General features: G+C 43.2%; 1 pseudogene; it reads right to left on the reverse strand.

Annotated features, from left to right (window-relative positions):
* Nucleotides 1-8,128: 8,128 nt before the first annotated feature.
* Nucleotides 8,129-8,643, reverse strand: LOC114217476 (ferritin light chain pseudogene; annotated as a pseudogene).
* Between the last annotated feature and the right edge of the window lie 9,684 nt (nt 8,644-18,327).

Genomic DNA, 18,327 nt, shown 5'->3' on the forward strand with positions numbered 1-18,327 from the left:
CAGCATTTCCCTGGCTCATCATATGACTTAATGCTAGTGGCCCAAGGTGAGGAGGGGACAGAGCCTCTGTGTGTATGTGCATCTTGCAGGACAGGGATCTCTGCACAGTGTCCTCAAGCAATAGGGAGGCACTAGCCCTGACAGGAGGAGTGGCCTCTTTTGGAGACTCAGAGAGTTCAAGGCATTCTAGGATTCAAGCCTGGAGGGCATCACGCTGGACAGCCCCACCCTGTCTCTCAGGATGTTGTTCTTCTGTACAGGAGCTCTGAGTTTTGACCTAGCAAAGTTGCCGGGTTGGGGGATACAGTTCTGTGTAGCTCTGCTATTTTTATGAGAAGTCCTGGGCCTGATCCTTAGTTTTCTCTGCACTTTGAACACAAGTGGCAGAGTCCCTTCACAGACTGGCAAGAAGGCCTTCTGGCTGCCATGCTTAGCAGTCAACTGAAGGTTAATGTCCTTAGGCCTTCATGGTGACTCTCCCAAACATCACTAGCCCCCAGCAATAGCCACCCAATCTCATCTCTTGATAAAGACTCTTCGCCATAGAGATTTCTCAAGCAGCTGATGCTTGGGTGTTTCCTGGCCCATAGGCCACCCTGGTTCACTATGGTGAAGTTTCAGCAACTACACTTCCTCTTTGAGCCAGGGGCTGTGTGATGGGGTCTTCATTGCTGGCTGGGCAGTGAGTTATCAAGCTCCAAAATCCTATCAGTGAGCCTCCATTCCCTTGAAGCACTTCTGGTGTGAGTCTGGGTTCCAGGGAGGCAGACATTAGCATGTGGGATGTTTGCTAGGGGGCACTCTTGTGATCCGGAAGGAAGGAAGCATGAAGAGGCAGAGTAGAGGCTAGAAAATGCTGCTGTTACCCCATGGGAAGCTGGCACGGTCCTCAGAGTTGTGCTGAGTTGGAACAGGAGGGTCAGGCTGTAATGCTCCTGACCCGTCAGTGGGTCCTTGGACTCCAGCTGTCTCAAGAAAGGGGTGTGATCTTGTGCAAGGTGGTTCCCTTCAGCCAAAGGCAGCATCTGGGGAAGACGGACTGCCCTCCCAGCCCTGGGGAAATGCACCCTTCAGTCCTGAAAAAGTTCTGGAAAATGAAGAAGGCATTCAAGACAATAAGCCAAAAGTATTCGTTCTATTGGGGTCACTTTGAACTTCACGCTGGTCAGGGCTCAGTGCTGATGCCTCCTTTTGGTGGATGGAGCAGAAGGCTGAGATTGTGCCACAAACTGGAAGCAGCACTTGGACAGGCATGCTGTCGTTAAGGGGCTTACTCTTTTTATCCCCTGAGTGGAAGTCATCTCCATGAAGGTGTGTGACCCTAGAAGGCTCAGGTCACACTCAGTTACCTTGGTCTCTTGGACACCGGTTTTCGGGTGTGAATTGGAGCTTCCACCTGCTGCTGGGCTGTCATCAAGCCAGAAGCGACACTGAGACAGTCCAGCTGCCATCCGCACGTTGGGAGCGGATGAAGGTGAATCGGGGGACTGCCGGCAGAGACGCAGAGCGCTCACGCATGTTTGAACTGCACATCCCAGAGCTGACCACAACAAAAGCTCCAAAGAGGAAAGGTCAGACCCATGAAGTGCTATTTGTTTTCACTGAAACTTCATCCCTCCCACTTAACACCCGTCTAACCAGCAACGGAATCAATTACCACGTGTCAGCCCGAAATCTGACACAAGAAATGAAAGAAGGACACAACGTCCCCAGGGGGGTGGCAGGCGGGCAGAGAGGGCCGGGGAGATAGAGAACTTGGGGAGGGAAGCCGTGAATGAGCCACTCTGTCCTGTAATTAAGGGTTAAAGGCAGCCTGAGACCCTGCTTCCCTTCCCTCATACCCTCTCCCGCGCTTGGAGCCCAGATCACAGTTACCCGTTTGTACTACTGGGTTTCTATTGCAAAGAGTGGTCAGCAAGCCTGTGAGGTGATTCGACTTTGGTTACATAAGTTGCTCCATTTAATAATTGAAGACCAAAAGGTTCTAGACATTTATTATTTTATTGAGCTCTAGGAGCAAGAATTCCTGGCAGATCAAGTTCAGCTGCCATGCCTATTTGAGCTGATTGAGTTCCTGCATTTCTTGGGCTTCTGTTAAATGTGGTGTCAGCTCGTCCGAGAGTGCCCGGTTCAGGTGATGTCATTCACTTTCCACATTTATGCAAGTCTCGGGGAGAGAGCTCCACTGGCTGCTCACGCAGAACACAGAAAAGTTCAGTGGATGAATCCCAGAGAGAGTGCTGTTTCACCATGTCTGTTAAGTAAGATGTTTTTGTTCATAAAGAACACTTGAACTCTTACACTTTCATTAATAGGGTCTTAGGATAAAGAACTCTCTTGTCTTTAGGTAGAGCATTACATGGGCATTTTCTAATGTGTTCTGTAAATGGTTTTGCCTCTCAGATTGCCCCACTATGTGGAATGTTCAAAGTGGGAAACACTGATTAAAATGGAACATGGATACAAGAAGCAGGAGGCATTCCTTTAGAGATCCTGGTGGTATAAAAGGTATTTCCATTTATCAGCAGGAATTCATGAAAAGCCAAATTTTTGCTCAACCAGATGATTCAGTGGTCAGTGGAATAGTGCGTGGCATGCTTATGAACGAATCAGTAACTTGTCCTTTGATGTAGTTGTTAATTCCATGTGGTCTTATGGTATCGGTACCTTTTTATGACACTACTTTTGGATTCTTTTCTTCTGACTTGCATGATGCTCAGTCTTTGGTTCTCTCATCTGCAGAGAGAGATATGTGTTCTCTCTTTCTCTTTGCTTTTTCAAAGTGATGCCACCTACAGGCAGGGTTTTCTTTGCTGCCGGCAATGTAATGCTCCCTGCGTCTTCATCATCATATGGGCTTCTTGGTGCCCTTGGCTCAGCTCTGCACCTCTCTCCGGGTAGAAACTGTCCTTGCTGGCTCCCTGACACCTTAAACTCAGATGGGTCTAAGTGGAATCAATCATCTTTCCCTGACTTGTCTCCTCCTTCACATCTCTTCTCCATTTCCAATGTGGGACCAAAATCCCAGGGGTCACTTAAGCTTGAAACCCGAGATACTTTCTTGATCCTCCCCATCTCCCTTATCTCATTCATCATCAGATGTTATTGATTTTTACCTCCTAAATATTTCTCACATTTGCCCCTCAGCCATCCTGCCACTTGGCCTCATTTTATGCCACCATGTTCTCTTCCTGCCTATTCTGACAGCCTCAGACTCTCACCTCTGTGGATTTACTCATATTTCCCCCCTTTTCTAGAGTGCGTTCCTTTTTTTTTTTTTTTTTGGCTTTTTGTTTTTAACCAGTGAACCTGAAGACTTTAAGACTCAAATCAGGCATCACTTTTAAAAAAATGAAGTATCAATTACTTAATTGTTTTCACATCTGTATTTTCTCTTGTGTTCTCCATTTTCCTTAATTCCCTCCCTGTCTCTCCACCTTTCCCAGTTGGACACTTTTGAGTCATCTTCTGTCCCCCAGATGGTATCAGTTATCCAATGTTGAGTTACTGCTGAATTATACCTGCTCTCCTTCCTGTCTCCACCATCGATTTTCAGGTTGAAGCCCACCTGATTTTCGAGTAAGCCATTCACTCATCTCCCAGCAAATCTTTCCTCCTCCTTCCAGCCTTCAGCTCACTGTGGGATTCATCCTTCTTTGTTCAAAGCCTTCTCTGGACCCATTTTCTTCAGAGAAATGTTCTAACTCCCTAGCACATGTTTGGAGCCCTTTACTCTAATTTACCATTTTAAGGGCAGGTGCTGTCTTGTCCCCCGACCTCATCCCTGCCTTGCATTCCCAGTGCCCCCAGAGCCCCCCAGCCCCCCCCCCCCCGCCCCCCCCCCCCCAGTATCCGCTGCCTAGAGCTGAGCCATCCTTCTCATGTTCTTGGCTTACAGCTGTGCTATTCTTGATTGGGAACTTCTCTGGGTGTTGAAGCCCTACTTACCTTTTAAGACCTAGTGTAAATGGAACCACCATGTGAAGACCCTCCTGATTCCACCACTGAGAACAGATCACTTTTTCCTTACAGGCTTGATGTCACTTAGAACCCTAGTTTGCAATTTGCCAGTCAGCCCAGCATTATAGGCACTTAGGTGTCTGTTTTTTTTGAGTTTGTGGACAACATCCTAGGGATGTGTCTGATTGGTGTTTGTGCTCCTTAGTACCTCCATTTAGCAACTACTTATTAAATCCATGACAAGAAATGGAAGCCATGTATATATTATGTTTACGAATTTTTTTTATTTGACACACAATTCTACATTAGTTTCAGGTGCACAACATAGTGGTTCAAGGTTTATACATTATGCTACACTCATCAGAAGTGTAGCTACCATCTGTCACCATGCAACACTATTACAATATAATTGACTGTATTATTTATGCTGTGCCTTTTATTCCTATGACTTATTCATTCCATAACTGAAAGCCTGCATATAAATAACTGGAAGACTGTATATAAAGACCATGTACTTTAAATGTATATTTCAAAAAGAAAGCTTTTGTTTTTTTCTTGAAGTATAATTGACATACATTATATTAGTTTCAAGTGTACAACAAAATAATTCGATATTTGTATGTATTTAGAAATGATCACTGCACTAAGTCAACATCTATCACCATACATACAGAATTTCTTCCTTGTGATGAAGATTTTTAAGATCTACTAAAAGAATCCTTTATTTTTTATTGTGTTCATTTTTAAATCTGCACTATCATTTCTAAAATCTTTATTAATACTGAACACACACTGAATATCTTGTCTTTTTAAAAACTTAATCCAGTTAAACACTTAATGACTTTGAAAAACATAAAGTAGAATTCATATAAGTACAACAGGAAAGTGTTTCTGAATTGTGATTTAAAAGCAATCATTTGCTGGATTTCAAATTTCTGTTTCAAACTGGAGCCCGTACACATGAAGCATGAATCAGGTGCCATGCAGTTTGTCTAGTTTTGGTGGGGCAGGGCTCCCACTCCAAAGAATTTTCTTTTACAGTGACCTCTGATGTTCAGGGACTGGATCAGTGGAAATGAATAGCCAAAACTATATCTTGCTACATAATAAATGCTTGATGGATGCAATGCACAACATATATATATACACACACATACATATATATAATGTGAACATGTGGACAACAGATGATTTTTAGATGTGACTAACATACACATTAGGCATTTTTAGCAAAATTCTCCTCTAGTCTCATTTTCCTGAAGTTGAAATACAAGAAGCTGACTGTGCTTCAGAATCCTGAAGTTTAACTTGGATCTCTTTGAAGTCTTTTATTATGATTGATGAATCATTTCAACATTTTCCTACATTCAAAGGCCCACAGTAAAAGATAAAATCAAGTACCTTACTAATCAAGGATACCACAAAAGACTGGAAATCAGGCGAAAATGTGACATGAGCAGTAATACTAAACTCAAAAACCTGTATCAATCACTACAAATTTCAAAAGAAATTGGAAACATTTAAAGCTCTTAAAAAAGTGCACAGGACTGATTTCAGAAACCATTTGGGAAATATTTGGGTGCTATTTCTAATAGAAATAAACCTCACTTTGATACTTTCCTCAAGTAAATATTTTGCAATTGAGTTTGGCATCACAAATCAAGGATGGAGAAAGGTTCTGTACCTGCCTGTTTGCAAGGGGATTCCCAAGATAGGCTGGGTTTCCTCTCCATGTCTATGTCAGCTGCTGATGAGAGAAAACTTGCTTTTTTAAGGGAGGCTACTTTTATGTCCAGATGGGGAGGGTCATCACCCACAGACTAAGGTTTTAGGGTTCTTGGAAAAGACTGCTAAAGACCTGACTTACCCTTCATTCCACTTTCAACACTCTGAGACAAGCTCTAAGGATGACTAAGCCTTAAAACTGTTTGCTGAGAGCTTCAGAAGAAACTGCCAGCACCCTGGGAGGAACATCAGAATAGGTTCACGGTGGGAACCCACAAAAGAGGAGCTGCCCAGCCCAGGGAGCCAGCGAGAGCACAGGGATTGTTCAGTGGGCTAGCCAGCTAGCAAAGCAGACGTAGGTATCAAGACTGTCAAGGGCAAGGATCCAGATTGTGCCCTCAAAGCAACAATTTCTACATTGACTACCTACTCCATCCAGCTCTGTGCTTGGCCCTGGAAGTACAGCAAGGAACAATAAAATCATGGTGCCTACCTTCACAGAGTTTACAGTTTTGTGGGGGAAAAGAAATAGTCACACAACTAACAATCATGATACGGTGGATTACCCTTATTGAAGGCTAATTCTGTGCTAGTCATTATGCTAAGTACTTCTTCATATTATCTTACTTAATTTTCATTACCTCCCTTAGATATAAGCATTATCATCCCTTTCTTACAATCAGGGAATAGAAGCTTAGCATGTTTGTTAGCTTAACTGCCCAAAGCCATCTGAGTAAGTGGAAAAGTGAGAGTCTGACCCAGACTGACTCCAGAGCTTATGCTTTTTAACTACCACATGGTATAAACAATTACTAATATTAGAGAGATGACAGATACTACAAATACCACACGTGTTAATTTCCTGTGGCTGCTATAACAAATTACCACAAACTTAGTGGCTTAAAACAACCCAAGTTTATTATCTTAAAGTTCTGTGGGTCAGAAGTCTAACATGGGTCTCACTAGGCTAAAACCAAATTGTGGGCAGGACTGCATTCCGTCAGAGGCTCTAGGGGGAATTCCATTTCCTTGCCTTTTCCAGCTAGCGCTACCCACTTTCCTGGACTCATGGCCCCTTCCTGCATCTTCAAAGCCAGCGATGTCACTTCTCTCTGACCAGTCTTCTATCTTCATGTCTTCCTCTGACTGCCAGTGAGAAAGGCTCTCTGCTTTTAAGCACTCACGTGATTATCTTTGGACCACTTGGACAATCCAGGACAATCTCCTTATCTCAAGATTCTTTTTTTTATGTTATGCTAATCACCATACATTATTACATAATTAGTTTTTGATGCAGTGTTCCATGATTCATTGTTTGTGTATAACACCCAGTGCTCCATGCAGAGCGTGCCCTCTTTAATACCTATCACAGGCTAACCCATCCTCCCAAACCCCTCCCCTCTAGGGATTCTTAATCATAGCTGCATGGCCTGTTACCATGTAAGGTAACATATTAACAGGTTCCAAAGATTAGGGCTGGATATCTTTGGGGGGCCACTATTCTACTGGCCAAACCATAAGATGATGTAGCAGGGGGAGCAGTTTGGAGGTATACGAAGGGTTCAGGCTTCCCAGGAGGTTTAGGTACCCCAGAATGAGGACCAAGGAGGTGCAAAGCCCCTGAAAACCCACAGACATAGGGCCTTTCCAGGTCTGAGAGTGACCAAATGTGGTGAACTGGGGAGGGGGAGTGGTTCCTGCTGTAGCTGGAGAGGGTGGCTGGGGTCACATCATGAAAAACATGCCTGGCAGGTAGGGGAAGGATTCTGTTGATTCTGGGGACAAAGGACAGTATGTAAAAGGGTCATATTAGGGACATGATTGATTTGCATGTTCAGATCACTCTGCTGCTGTGTAGAGAATAGGTTGGTGGGGAGCACAAGTGCATGCAATTAGTATTTCAGTAGTTCAGGTGGGAGAGATTGATGGCCTGGACGAGGATATGGGCACTGCAGGTGAGGAGAGGCCAGTCTGGCCAGCAGAGAGCAGGGTTGGTGATCGCCTGGATGTGAGGTAAGGGAGACGTATTCAAGTTGCTTAGTGGGATAACCAGAGTGGGTGGGGCCTTTATGTTGACACAGTGGTGGTTAGAGAAGACCAGGCTTTTGGATGAGGGTGAGGATGACCAGAGCCAAGTGGCTCTAGAAGGAGCAAAGACAATTAATAGAGGAAAGAAAATTTATCATGGTGGTAGGAGGTCAGTGAGTAGAAACAGGGCAAAATTTGGCAGAGTTATTCCTTTTAGTTCCTGTGATTGAATATTTACAGGGGCCATACTGCCTTTTTTTTTTTTTTCTGCAAAAAACTTTATTGTTTCCATCTGGTTCATGGCTTGGGCTAGGTCTCCAGGGTGGTTAAGCTGTCTAGTGGCTGCAGGGACAAGCCCTGGGACCAGAGGGGATGCCAGAGGAGCCCCTCAAAGGCAGCTGGGCTTCAGAGGCTCCTAGTCGTACTTGCAAGTGATCCTTTTGAAGAACTACTTGCCCAGCCCAGCCTGCAGGCCAGCCAGCCTGCAAAGGTGAGTCAGGTGGCCACCATCTTTTTGATGAGTTTCACCTCCTCATCTAGGTAGGACATAGTTCTCCAGGAAGTCACAGAGATAGGGATGTGCGCAGGCACAACCCAGGGCACACAGATCCAAAAGGGCCTGCTTCAGGTTCTCCTCCAGAACCAGGGTGGATTCCATGGCATCCATTCATCCTGGGATGCTTCTGCACATCCTGGGAGAGGGTGCAGCCACTGTATTGGTTGTGGATCTTCAAGAGAGGCTCAACACCTTGCAATTCTCCTAAGCCAGCTCATGGAAGAAGTGGCCCAGCCCTTTAGCGCCACATTGTCCTGGTGGAAATAGAAGCCCAGAGAGTGGTAGGTGGAGGAGACCTGCAGATGCATGTTGACCAGGTGGCTGACGGCGGCCTCCACCTCAGTGGGATAATTCTGTTGAATCTGGGAACTCATGGTTGATCGGTAATAAGGAGCTAACCTCAAACTAGGGAGTTGGCTCGTTCAACCCACACACAAGACAGAGTGTGGCTGAGAAGATGGTTCAACGAACGTTGTGCCTATAAAAAAATTAGAGGGTGGTCGCAGGCTGGTGGAAAGGACATCCCTGGGTTTGTTCCAACCAAACACTGTTGAAGCAAGAGACCGGAGGTGCATTGCCTGTAGAGGCTATATTGTTTTAGGAGGACCCAATACACAATCTTAAAATGTCTTCTGGAAAACTATGCAGCCCAAATATTCTGATTGTTGGTTTGGTTTGATTAAGGGCAACAGATCTATTATCATATTTCAGCCTCTCCATCTTAATAACCAAACATTCTTTTTCTTCCTTGCACATGATACCTTAGTGTGCACTATATATTTCTTCTGATCCTTAGCCTGATGTCAAAATGATTCTTTGGGCACAGTATAATATGACCTTGATTTTTAATAAGATTCATTTTGTTCTTCAGTAAATACATATAGAATTGTATATTTCAACAAGATTAACATTTTGCAAAAAGAAGACTTTAGAGAAATATGTTTTAATGTGAGTTAATTATGGGACTTAACAAGGAAAAGCAATCAATCCACCATGCAACATTGAATTAACCAAATTGCATGCGTGCACTTGTAACCTAATGAGTCACTTTATATACCTGTCCTAGGATGAGAGTCCGTAATTATCTTGCTTAGAACTCACAACATGACTACATCTACTAACACATGTTAGGTTTAGAAACTCCATACTGGAAGAGAATAGACTAGATTCTCCCAGCAAGCAAGAACACTTTGGAATTCTGTACTGCCCTCCCATTTATCCCCGGGGACTACAATTATCTGCAGGGTGGGTTGACTTGGATGCCCAGACTTCTGTGGAGAGACATCCCTTTTGTTCTTTTCTATAGTCTGTTTCAGTGGTTTTCAAATTTCAGTGAGCATAAGAATTACTCTAGAGGGCTGTATAGATAAAGCTATGGATCTCACGCTTGATTTGCAATATAAGACAATTTTAAGGGTACATTAACCTTTAATCTTTGCCTTCGGGGCTGATTTTAGAACTTAAACTCCACAGGGTTCTTAGAACCTAGTGCAATCTGGGGCTATGATTCCAAGTCTGATTTTGGGAGGCATTTCAGCACCTACCTCTGAATAGAAGAGGGGCTGAAGTTAGAGACAGCAAGGGAATACACCATCGTGAAATTGATGAAATAACTAGAAGAGGGTAAGCACCCTGTGGTCATGTGTGTGGTAGAGAGGTGCTGGCATAGCAACACAGCAGATATTAATTGTCACATGCCAATGCAAGAACAGAAATGGACCTAGGATACAGGCAATGAGATTCCTTTCCATGGGAAGGACCAAGGTTGTCACCTAGTGCTGTGCAAGCAAAGGCCTATTGTAGTTTCAGTACAGGGAAGTTCTGGGAGCACCACACAGCTCGTGGTGCACATAACAATGCCACAGCCTTAGCACTGACTTTGATAGTCACATTGGCACCTGGCATGTTAAAACAGATTTATTAATTTGAAGTTTTGTGGTTTTTATCATTTTGATTAAATTTATTTTAAATGTTATTGTAATTTTATAGTGGCAGAAGTGTTCTAAGTAGAGGGAACTTATTTCTAGTTTGGGCGGGTTCATATTTAAGAAATATTACAATTTAAGCAAATTACTCAGACTGGGGATGTGATGTATTTGGTGTTGCACAGAAATCACTCCAGGAGTTTATATACTCCAGTCCATTCTCAAACACTCACTGCACACGTGGGGCCTGAAGGTGAGTAGTTGGTAAATGTGGGAAATGTTTTCCTATAAAAAGGGTCCATGTCTTGCTCAACTTAGTGGAATATTGCTGTTTACTATTCCTAAGAACAATGAGAAAGCATGTTACGTCCTTCATAGCTGCTATGTGAAAATGGCTCTGAATATTACATAAAGAAGTCCTTATTAATTTTGTAGTTTCCAAAGTGCTAAGTTATAAAAATATCAGACCCTGAAACCTCTGCATGCCCCTAACACAACCCATATGAAATACGGTATAAAATCCATTTAGTAAAAAAGCCACACGTAAAGTGAATTTAGCAGGAAAGCCTCTTAGAAAAACAGCCACCAAGATAAGACTTGGTAAAAAAAACAAAACAAAACAAAAAAACAGAAGCCTGGGAAGGCTATTGTCAGTGCAAACCTTGACTTTCAAGCTGAAATCTCCTTGCTAAGTGTAAAGTAAGGAAGAAGCTAGCAGAGGGGCCTTCAACTTTCTGTGGTCCCTTAACATGTTATGGGGATTGATGTGTTCACGCTAGCCACCTGCTCATCTTCAAACTCCAGCATCTTGTACGTGCTCAGTGAGTGTTTGAGGAACAAAGGGAGTATGTGCTTCCAGAGTGATTTCTATTCAAGCATCACTTAATATGTGACTCAGCCCATTGGCAGATGCTGTAAATGAAGTGTTGCTTCTAGACACATGGGATGTGGAACTTGTGTGTTGATTTTAAGAGGAACTGTGCAAGTGTATGCTGCTTTCCTGGGCTGCTGCCTTGCTTCTGTGTACCTGATTCATCATGACTGTGCTCATCCCAGCTTGGCCCAGCTGTGTATTATGCTGCAGCACATCTGCCTGCAAGCTCACCCTTGGCCCTTGAGCCTGTTCTGATCAGTGTACTAACCAGCCTGTTTCCATGGGTGGATGGGGCCTGGAATGACTTCCATTTCCTTCTGCCCTGAGTCTGGTGAGCCTCAGGTATCCTTCCTACACTAGGTGTCCAGGAAAACTGCAGCCTTACTTTACCCCTCATCTTTTCTGAAAGCTTGGGTAAGTGGTCCATTGATGAGACTTCTTCCCCAGAATGAGTTTGCATACCAATTTTCCACTAGGATTGGAGCTCTGCCCTGGCTAGGCAAGGATTTTGTCATCCCGAGTCTTGCATCTTTCTTTCTCTGCAGACTCTTAGAGCCCCTGGCACTGGCACAGGTCGGATTCCTGGAGATGTGCATGGTCAAAAGCCTTGGCTCTCTATTTAAGGCTTGGTTTAGATCCGTGTCTCAGCACCCAGCAGAGCTCCTTCCTCTCTGCATAAGTGAATTGACTTTTTAGCTTTATAGATTTTGCCCAAAGCAAAATCTTAATTGCCTATTATTGAAATGGGAACTCTATTACTACTTACTAAAAATGTACATTGGGGCACCTGGGTGGCTCAGTTGGTAAGCATCCAACTCTTGATTTCAGCTCAGGTCATGATTTCAGGGTTGTGGGATCAAGCCCTGCAGGCTCCATGCTGGGCGTGGAGCATGCTTGGGATTCTCTCTCCCCCTCTCCCTCTGCCCCTTTCCCACTGCACATGCTCTCTCTCTCTCTCTCTAAAAAAAAAAAAAAAATGTACATTGCCATGCCTGATTTCAAGCTATATTACAAAGCTGTGATCACCAAGACAGCATGGTACTGGCACAAAAACAGACACACAGATCAGTGGAACAGAATAGAGAGCCCAGATATGGACCCTCAACTCTATCTTTGACAAAGCAGGAAAAAATATCCAATGGAAAAAAGATAGTCTCTTCAATAAATGGTGCTCAGAAAATTGGACAGCAATATACAGAAGAATGAAACTCGACCATTCTCTTACACCATACACAAAGATAAACTCAAAATGGATGAAAGACCTCAATGTGAGAAAGGAATCCATCAAAATCCTAGAGGAGAACATAGGCAGTAACCTCTTTGACATCGGCCACAGCAACTTCTTTCAAGACACATCTCCAAAGGCAAGGGAAAAAAAAGCAAAAATGAACTATTGGGACTTCATCAAGATAAAAAGCTTCTGCACAGCAAAGGAAACAGTCAGCAAAACTCAGAGGCAACCCATGGATTGGGAGAAGATATTTGCAAATGACACTACAGATAAAGGGCTGGTATCCAGGATCTATAAAGAACTTCTTAAACTCAACACCCAAAAAACAAATAATCAAGTCAAAATGGGCAAAAGACCTGAACAGACACTTCTCCAAAGAAGACACACAAATGGCTAACAGACACATGAAAACATGTTCAATATCATTAGCCATCAGGGAAATTCAAATCAAAACCACATTGATATACCACCTTACACCAGTTAGAATGGCAAAACTTGACAAGGCAGTAAACAACAAATGTTGGAGAGGATGTGGAGAAAGGGGAACCTTCTTACACTGTTGGTGGGAATGCAAGTTGATACAGCCACTTTGGAAAACGGTATGGGGGTTCCTCAAAAAGTTGAAAATACAACTACCCTATGACCCAGGAATTGCACTACTGGGTATTTATCCCAAAGATAGAGATGTAGTGAAAAGAAGGGGCACCTGCACGCCAATGTTCATAGCAGCAATGTCCACAATAGCCAAACTGGAAGGAGCCGAGATGCCCTTCAGTAGATGAATGGATAAAGAAGATGTGGTCCATATATACAATGGAATATTACTCAGCCATCAGAAAGGATGAATACCCACCATTTGCATCGACATGGATGGAACTGGGAGGGGGTTATGCTAAGTGAAATAAGTCAGTCAGAGAAAGTCAATTACCATATGGTTTCACTTATTTGTGGAACATAAGGAACAGCATGGAGGACATTAGGAGAAGGAAGGGAAAACTGAAGGGGAGGAAATCAGAGGGAGAGATGAACCATGAGAGACTATGGACTCTGGGAAACAAACTGACGGTTTCAGAGGGGAGGGTGGTAGGGGGATGGGTTAGCCCAGTGATGGGTATTAAGGAGGGCATGTGTTGCAATGAGCACTGGGTGTTATATGCAAATAATGAATCATGGAACACTACACCAAAAATTAATGAAGTGAAGTAGGGTGACTAACATAACATAATAAAAAAATGTACATTAGGAAGAGTGTTCATATGGATTTGGAAGTAAAGTCCAAGTTTAGGGTTGGTATATCTTTGGGATCCCTCTAAGCAATCCCACAACTGTTGTCATACTGGTTCTTTGCATTTGGTGTAATTGGAAAAGGGAAATCAGAGGCTTTGAGCTGGTTTATTGGTTTATAAGTGCCTCACCATGAAGGTTTGTTATTAGTTTCTTTGTTGATATTTTTTAACCTATTTTGCAGGAATGGCAGCTATTGAGCTAACCAATTTCCAGTCACTCATCCATTTGTCAGTCCAAGCATGAGATATAAGTCATCCTGCCATCTGCACCGAGCAAATGGGGAGTGGAAGTATTAGCTATTGCTTGGATTTCAGGAGAAAGAAAAGTCTAGGGTGCCCTGAACTATTGGACATTCTTTGGTTTCCAGGTTGACATGGGCAGTAAAAGAAATATTAAGATATAGGAGAAGTGTAGGAGACAGTGAATTCTTGTTCTTTTATTCTCTCTGGGATATCCTCCATTATTCTTGGGGAGAAGAATCAGGCTCTTTCCCCAGTGAAAAGGATCAAGCTACTAGACAAAGGGCATGGGTGACAGCATCTATTTGCGGAGACTAAGTATTTGAAACCCACTTTGCGAACTACCACACTACCAGCTCTTGTTCTGGCTCCTTTGCTTTTCCCTGCCCAATCTGTGATTTTCACTGCTCTCCACTCTCTGTGCTGGAACCCAGTGTCCAGATGCTAGTTGGATGTACATCTCTTTTTTTTAAAGATTTATTTTATTTATTTTAGAGAGAGAGATTATGAGAGAGCATGAGCAGAGGGAGGGGCAGAGGCCAAGGGAGAGAGAGAATCCTGCTGAGTGTGGAGCCTAATGTGGGACTCAATCCCAGGATCCTGAGATCATGACCTGAGCCAAAACCAAGAGTCGGCTGCTCAACCAACTGAGCCACCCAGGCCGCCCCTGGATGCAAGGTCTTTAGACCAAGTGCCATCCCTTTCACAAGCAAAGCTGTCTTCTTGTGGGCCCCTTGGTGGGATTTTAAGATGTCTCAGAGAATTGGATGTATGATGATGGTTTTAAGTTGAAGATGGATGGCTTATTATAAATACCAAAGGCAGTGCTAGCCAAGAAAGTAGGTTTGAGGTTTGGTTGTTGGGGTAGAGGATTACAATAGCTTCCTTTCCAATTTTTATAGGAAAAGCCAAGTTCCAAAACCTGGGAGTGGGGGTTTGAGCACAGGGAGAAGATGAGATGATGATGCAGGGCGGGATGAGACTGCCTGCTGTGAATACTTGGAATGATCACAGGCTATACTGAAAACGTGAACTTTCCCAGCATCTTCACTCACTAATGAAAACTTTGTGACAACTGCGATTGCATTTATCTTTTAAATTCCCTTTCTAACCATTGTTTTGGGTAGTCTGGTACTTCATTAGTAATGATTTTACTGACAGTTCCCTTAAACAGTCTCTAGATTCAGGTGGAGGAAGATGGATTTTTAACTAATCTCTTTTGGCATAAACATATATCAAATAGGAGACTAACTATTCTTTCCATTTTTCATTTGTTTTCTTTGGTGTTATCTGACATTAGGTTGTCAGAACAAATTAAAGCAGTGAGTGAGCAATAATTGCTTTGTGATATAAAAAGATGGGTAAAAATTGCTTTTTAACTAAGTAGATGCTCTATTTCCTCCATCTCAAACATTTAAGGCAAGCGACTGTGTATTTAGCAGACAGGCTTATGGATGTATTTATAGACCTGGCCCATCTTTTGAAAGTGGGGATTTGTACTGAATAATTTGGATTTGTGGATTTCATGGCTCAGCTCTCCTTGATCAATGCCAGCCTCCTCTTCCTTTTGCATGATGCACACATGGTCTTGCTGTTAATGCTAGTCTTCTGCCCGCTATACCCTTTCTTCAGACCATCCACCAGCATCCTACGCTGCATCTGACCCCCTTTCCATATAACTGAAGTGTTAAGAGCAGCTGGATTCTTTCTAAAAATCCACTTCAAAACCCAATTTGAGAGCAGAGTAACAAACTCCTTAGAACCCTAGGCCCAAGATGCATGGAGGCATGCAGAAAACAAACCATCTACCACATTGTCATTTTCTTAACTATTTATTTCAGCCAATTCCTTGTCAGATTCCAGGGGTTTTTACCTATGTTATTATTTTCAGTGTGGGAAAAGTAAAGCAGAACAGTCCTTTTTTCCTGCCAATTAATATGTGCAATAATTAGAATTCTCAGTCCTTAGAACTCTTTGTGGTCTCATGAAGACTGGCAGGTGGGTTAATGGGTGAGACCTGGGCATGTGAGTCTGGTCTCAGGAGTATAACTTGTACAGAAAATGTGAAAAGATAGAAAGTTGCCTCTTAAAAGAGGGAAACTCACTCAGGTTTGGCCAAGATAGATGCTCAGGCCATTAGCTGAGTAAGGCAAATTCTTTGGGCAAAAGTTTCATTAGAAGATCACCCCTTGAGGAGACGAACCAGGAGAGATGATGGACTCTGAAAAACAAACTGAGGTTTCTGGAGGGGAGGAGGGTGGGGGGATGGGTTAGCCTGGTGATGGGTATTGAGGAGGGCACATTCTGCATGGAGCACTGGGTGTTATGAACAAACAATGAATCATGGAACAGTACACCAAAACAAATGATGTAATATATGGTGATTAACATAACAATAAAAAAATTAAAAAAAAAAAGAAGATCATCCCTTGAGATGAACCATGAGAGACTATGGACTCTGAAAAACAAACTGAGGGTTATAGAGGGGAGGGGGGTGGGGGATGGGGTAGCCTGGTGATGGGTATTAAAGAGGGCACATACTGAATTGAGCACTGGGTGTTATATGCAAACAATGAATCATGGAACACTACATCAAAAACTAATGATGTAATGTATGGTGATTAACATAACATAATAATAATAAAAAAAGAAAATCACCCCTTATCAGTGGGTTTTTAAAATGGGAAACTGGGATTAACCTCGTTGATTTTCTCACTGTCCACTCAGGGGAAGCCAAACCAGGATGAAAAATGACAGCCAACTGCTTCTGAGCTTTTGTTCCATAGATTCATGTGACTAAACCTTAAAGCTTCAAGTGTAAGCAGTGGACTCCAGAAATGCCTTAAAACTTGTTAGGTGTGTATGTATACCCATGTGTGCACGAGTGTTTTAGACCAATTTCTTGGGAGGAGATATGACTCAATTATTAATTTAGGATTATTTGGCTACACAGGAATCAATACCAATAGGCACTTATAAATTTCTGGATTGATTAAGTAAACAAAGAATCAAAACAGATTGAGGGCTTACTCTGTGTTGTGTGGCGGGGTAGTGAAGTTACAGGACACAACCCAGAGCCCCAGGAATCTGTGGTCTCAGAGGAAATGGCCAGGAAAATAGTCAGGATGGAGAGTGTAATAGAGCTGGGACCATGAGGTGGGGGACAGAGCATGTCAGCAGTAACGTTCTGGAGGGAAGGTGGAGGATGAAGAGGGGGTGAAGGGTGTCCAAGGGTAGTGGGACTCAAAACAAACCATGGAAGTGAGATGGGCAAGAAATAGATAATCTGACAGAGGGGCAGTGACAATGACAAAGGAGGCCCTGAAAGGCTTTCTTGGACTGGGAGCATTCCTGTTGCTCCAAATAATGAGAAAATGACTTGTGTCAAAATATTTCTCCTTTTCAGAGACTATTCTGTTTTTTTTTAATTTTTTTATTGTTATGTTAATCATCATATATTACATCATTAGTTTTTGATGTAGTGTTCCATGATTCGTTGTTTGTGCATAACACCCAGTGCTCCATGCAGAATGTGCCCGCTTTAATACACATCACCAGGCTAACCCATCCCCCTACCCTCCTCCCCTCTAGAACCCTCAGTTTGTTTTTCAGAGTCCATCGTCTCTCATGGTTTGTCTCCCCCTCCGATTTCCCCCCTTCATTCTTCCCCTCCTGCTATCTACTTCTTTTTCTTTTTTCTTAACATATGTTGCATTATTTGTTTCAGAAGTACAGATCTGTGATTCAACAGTCTTGCACAATTCACAGTGCTCACCATAGCACATACCTTACCCAATGTCTATCACCCAGCCACCCCATCCCTCCCACCCCCCACCACTACAGCAACCCTCAGTCTGTTTCCTGAGATTAAGAATTCCTCATATCGGTGAGGTCATATGATACATGTCTTTCTCTGATTGACTTATTTCACTCAGCATAACACCCTCCAGTTCCATCCACGTCGTTGCAAATGGCAAGATCTCATTCCTTTTGATGGCTGCATAATATTCCATTGTGTATATATACCACTTCTTCTTTATCCATTCATCTGTCGATGGACATCTTGGCTCTTTCCACAGTTTGGCTATTGTGGACATTGCTGCCATAAACATTGGGGTGCACGTACCCCTTCGGATCCCTACATTTGTATCTTCGGGGTAAGTACCCAGTAGTGCAATTGCTGGATTGTATGGTACCTCTATTTTCAACTGTTTGAGGAACCTCCATACTGTTTTCCAGAGGGGTTGCACCAGCTTGCATCCCACCAACAGTGTAGGAGGGTTCCCCTTTCTCCGCATCCCCGCCAACATCTGTCGTTTCCTGACTTGTTAATGTTAGCCATTCTGACGGGTGTGAGGTGGTATCTCATTGAGGTTTTGATTTGGATTTCCCTGATGCTGAGCGATGTTGAGCACTTTTTCATGTGTCTGTTGGCCATTTGGATGTCTTCTTTGGAAAAATGTCTGTTCCTGTCTTCTGCCCATTTCTTGATTGGATTATTT

This window comes from Eumetopias jubatus, unplaced genomic scaffold, assembly GCF_037043125.1.
Source record: "Eumetopias jubatus isolate StellerSeaLion01/CBP00866 unplaced genomic scaffold, mEumJub1_p1.0 scaffold_1, whole genome shotgun sequence".
In the NCBI taxonomy this organism is placed as follows: Eukaryota; Metazoa; Chordata; class Mammalia; order Carnivora; family Otariidae; genus Eumetopias; species Eumetopias jubatus.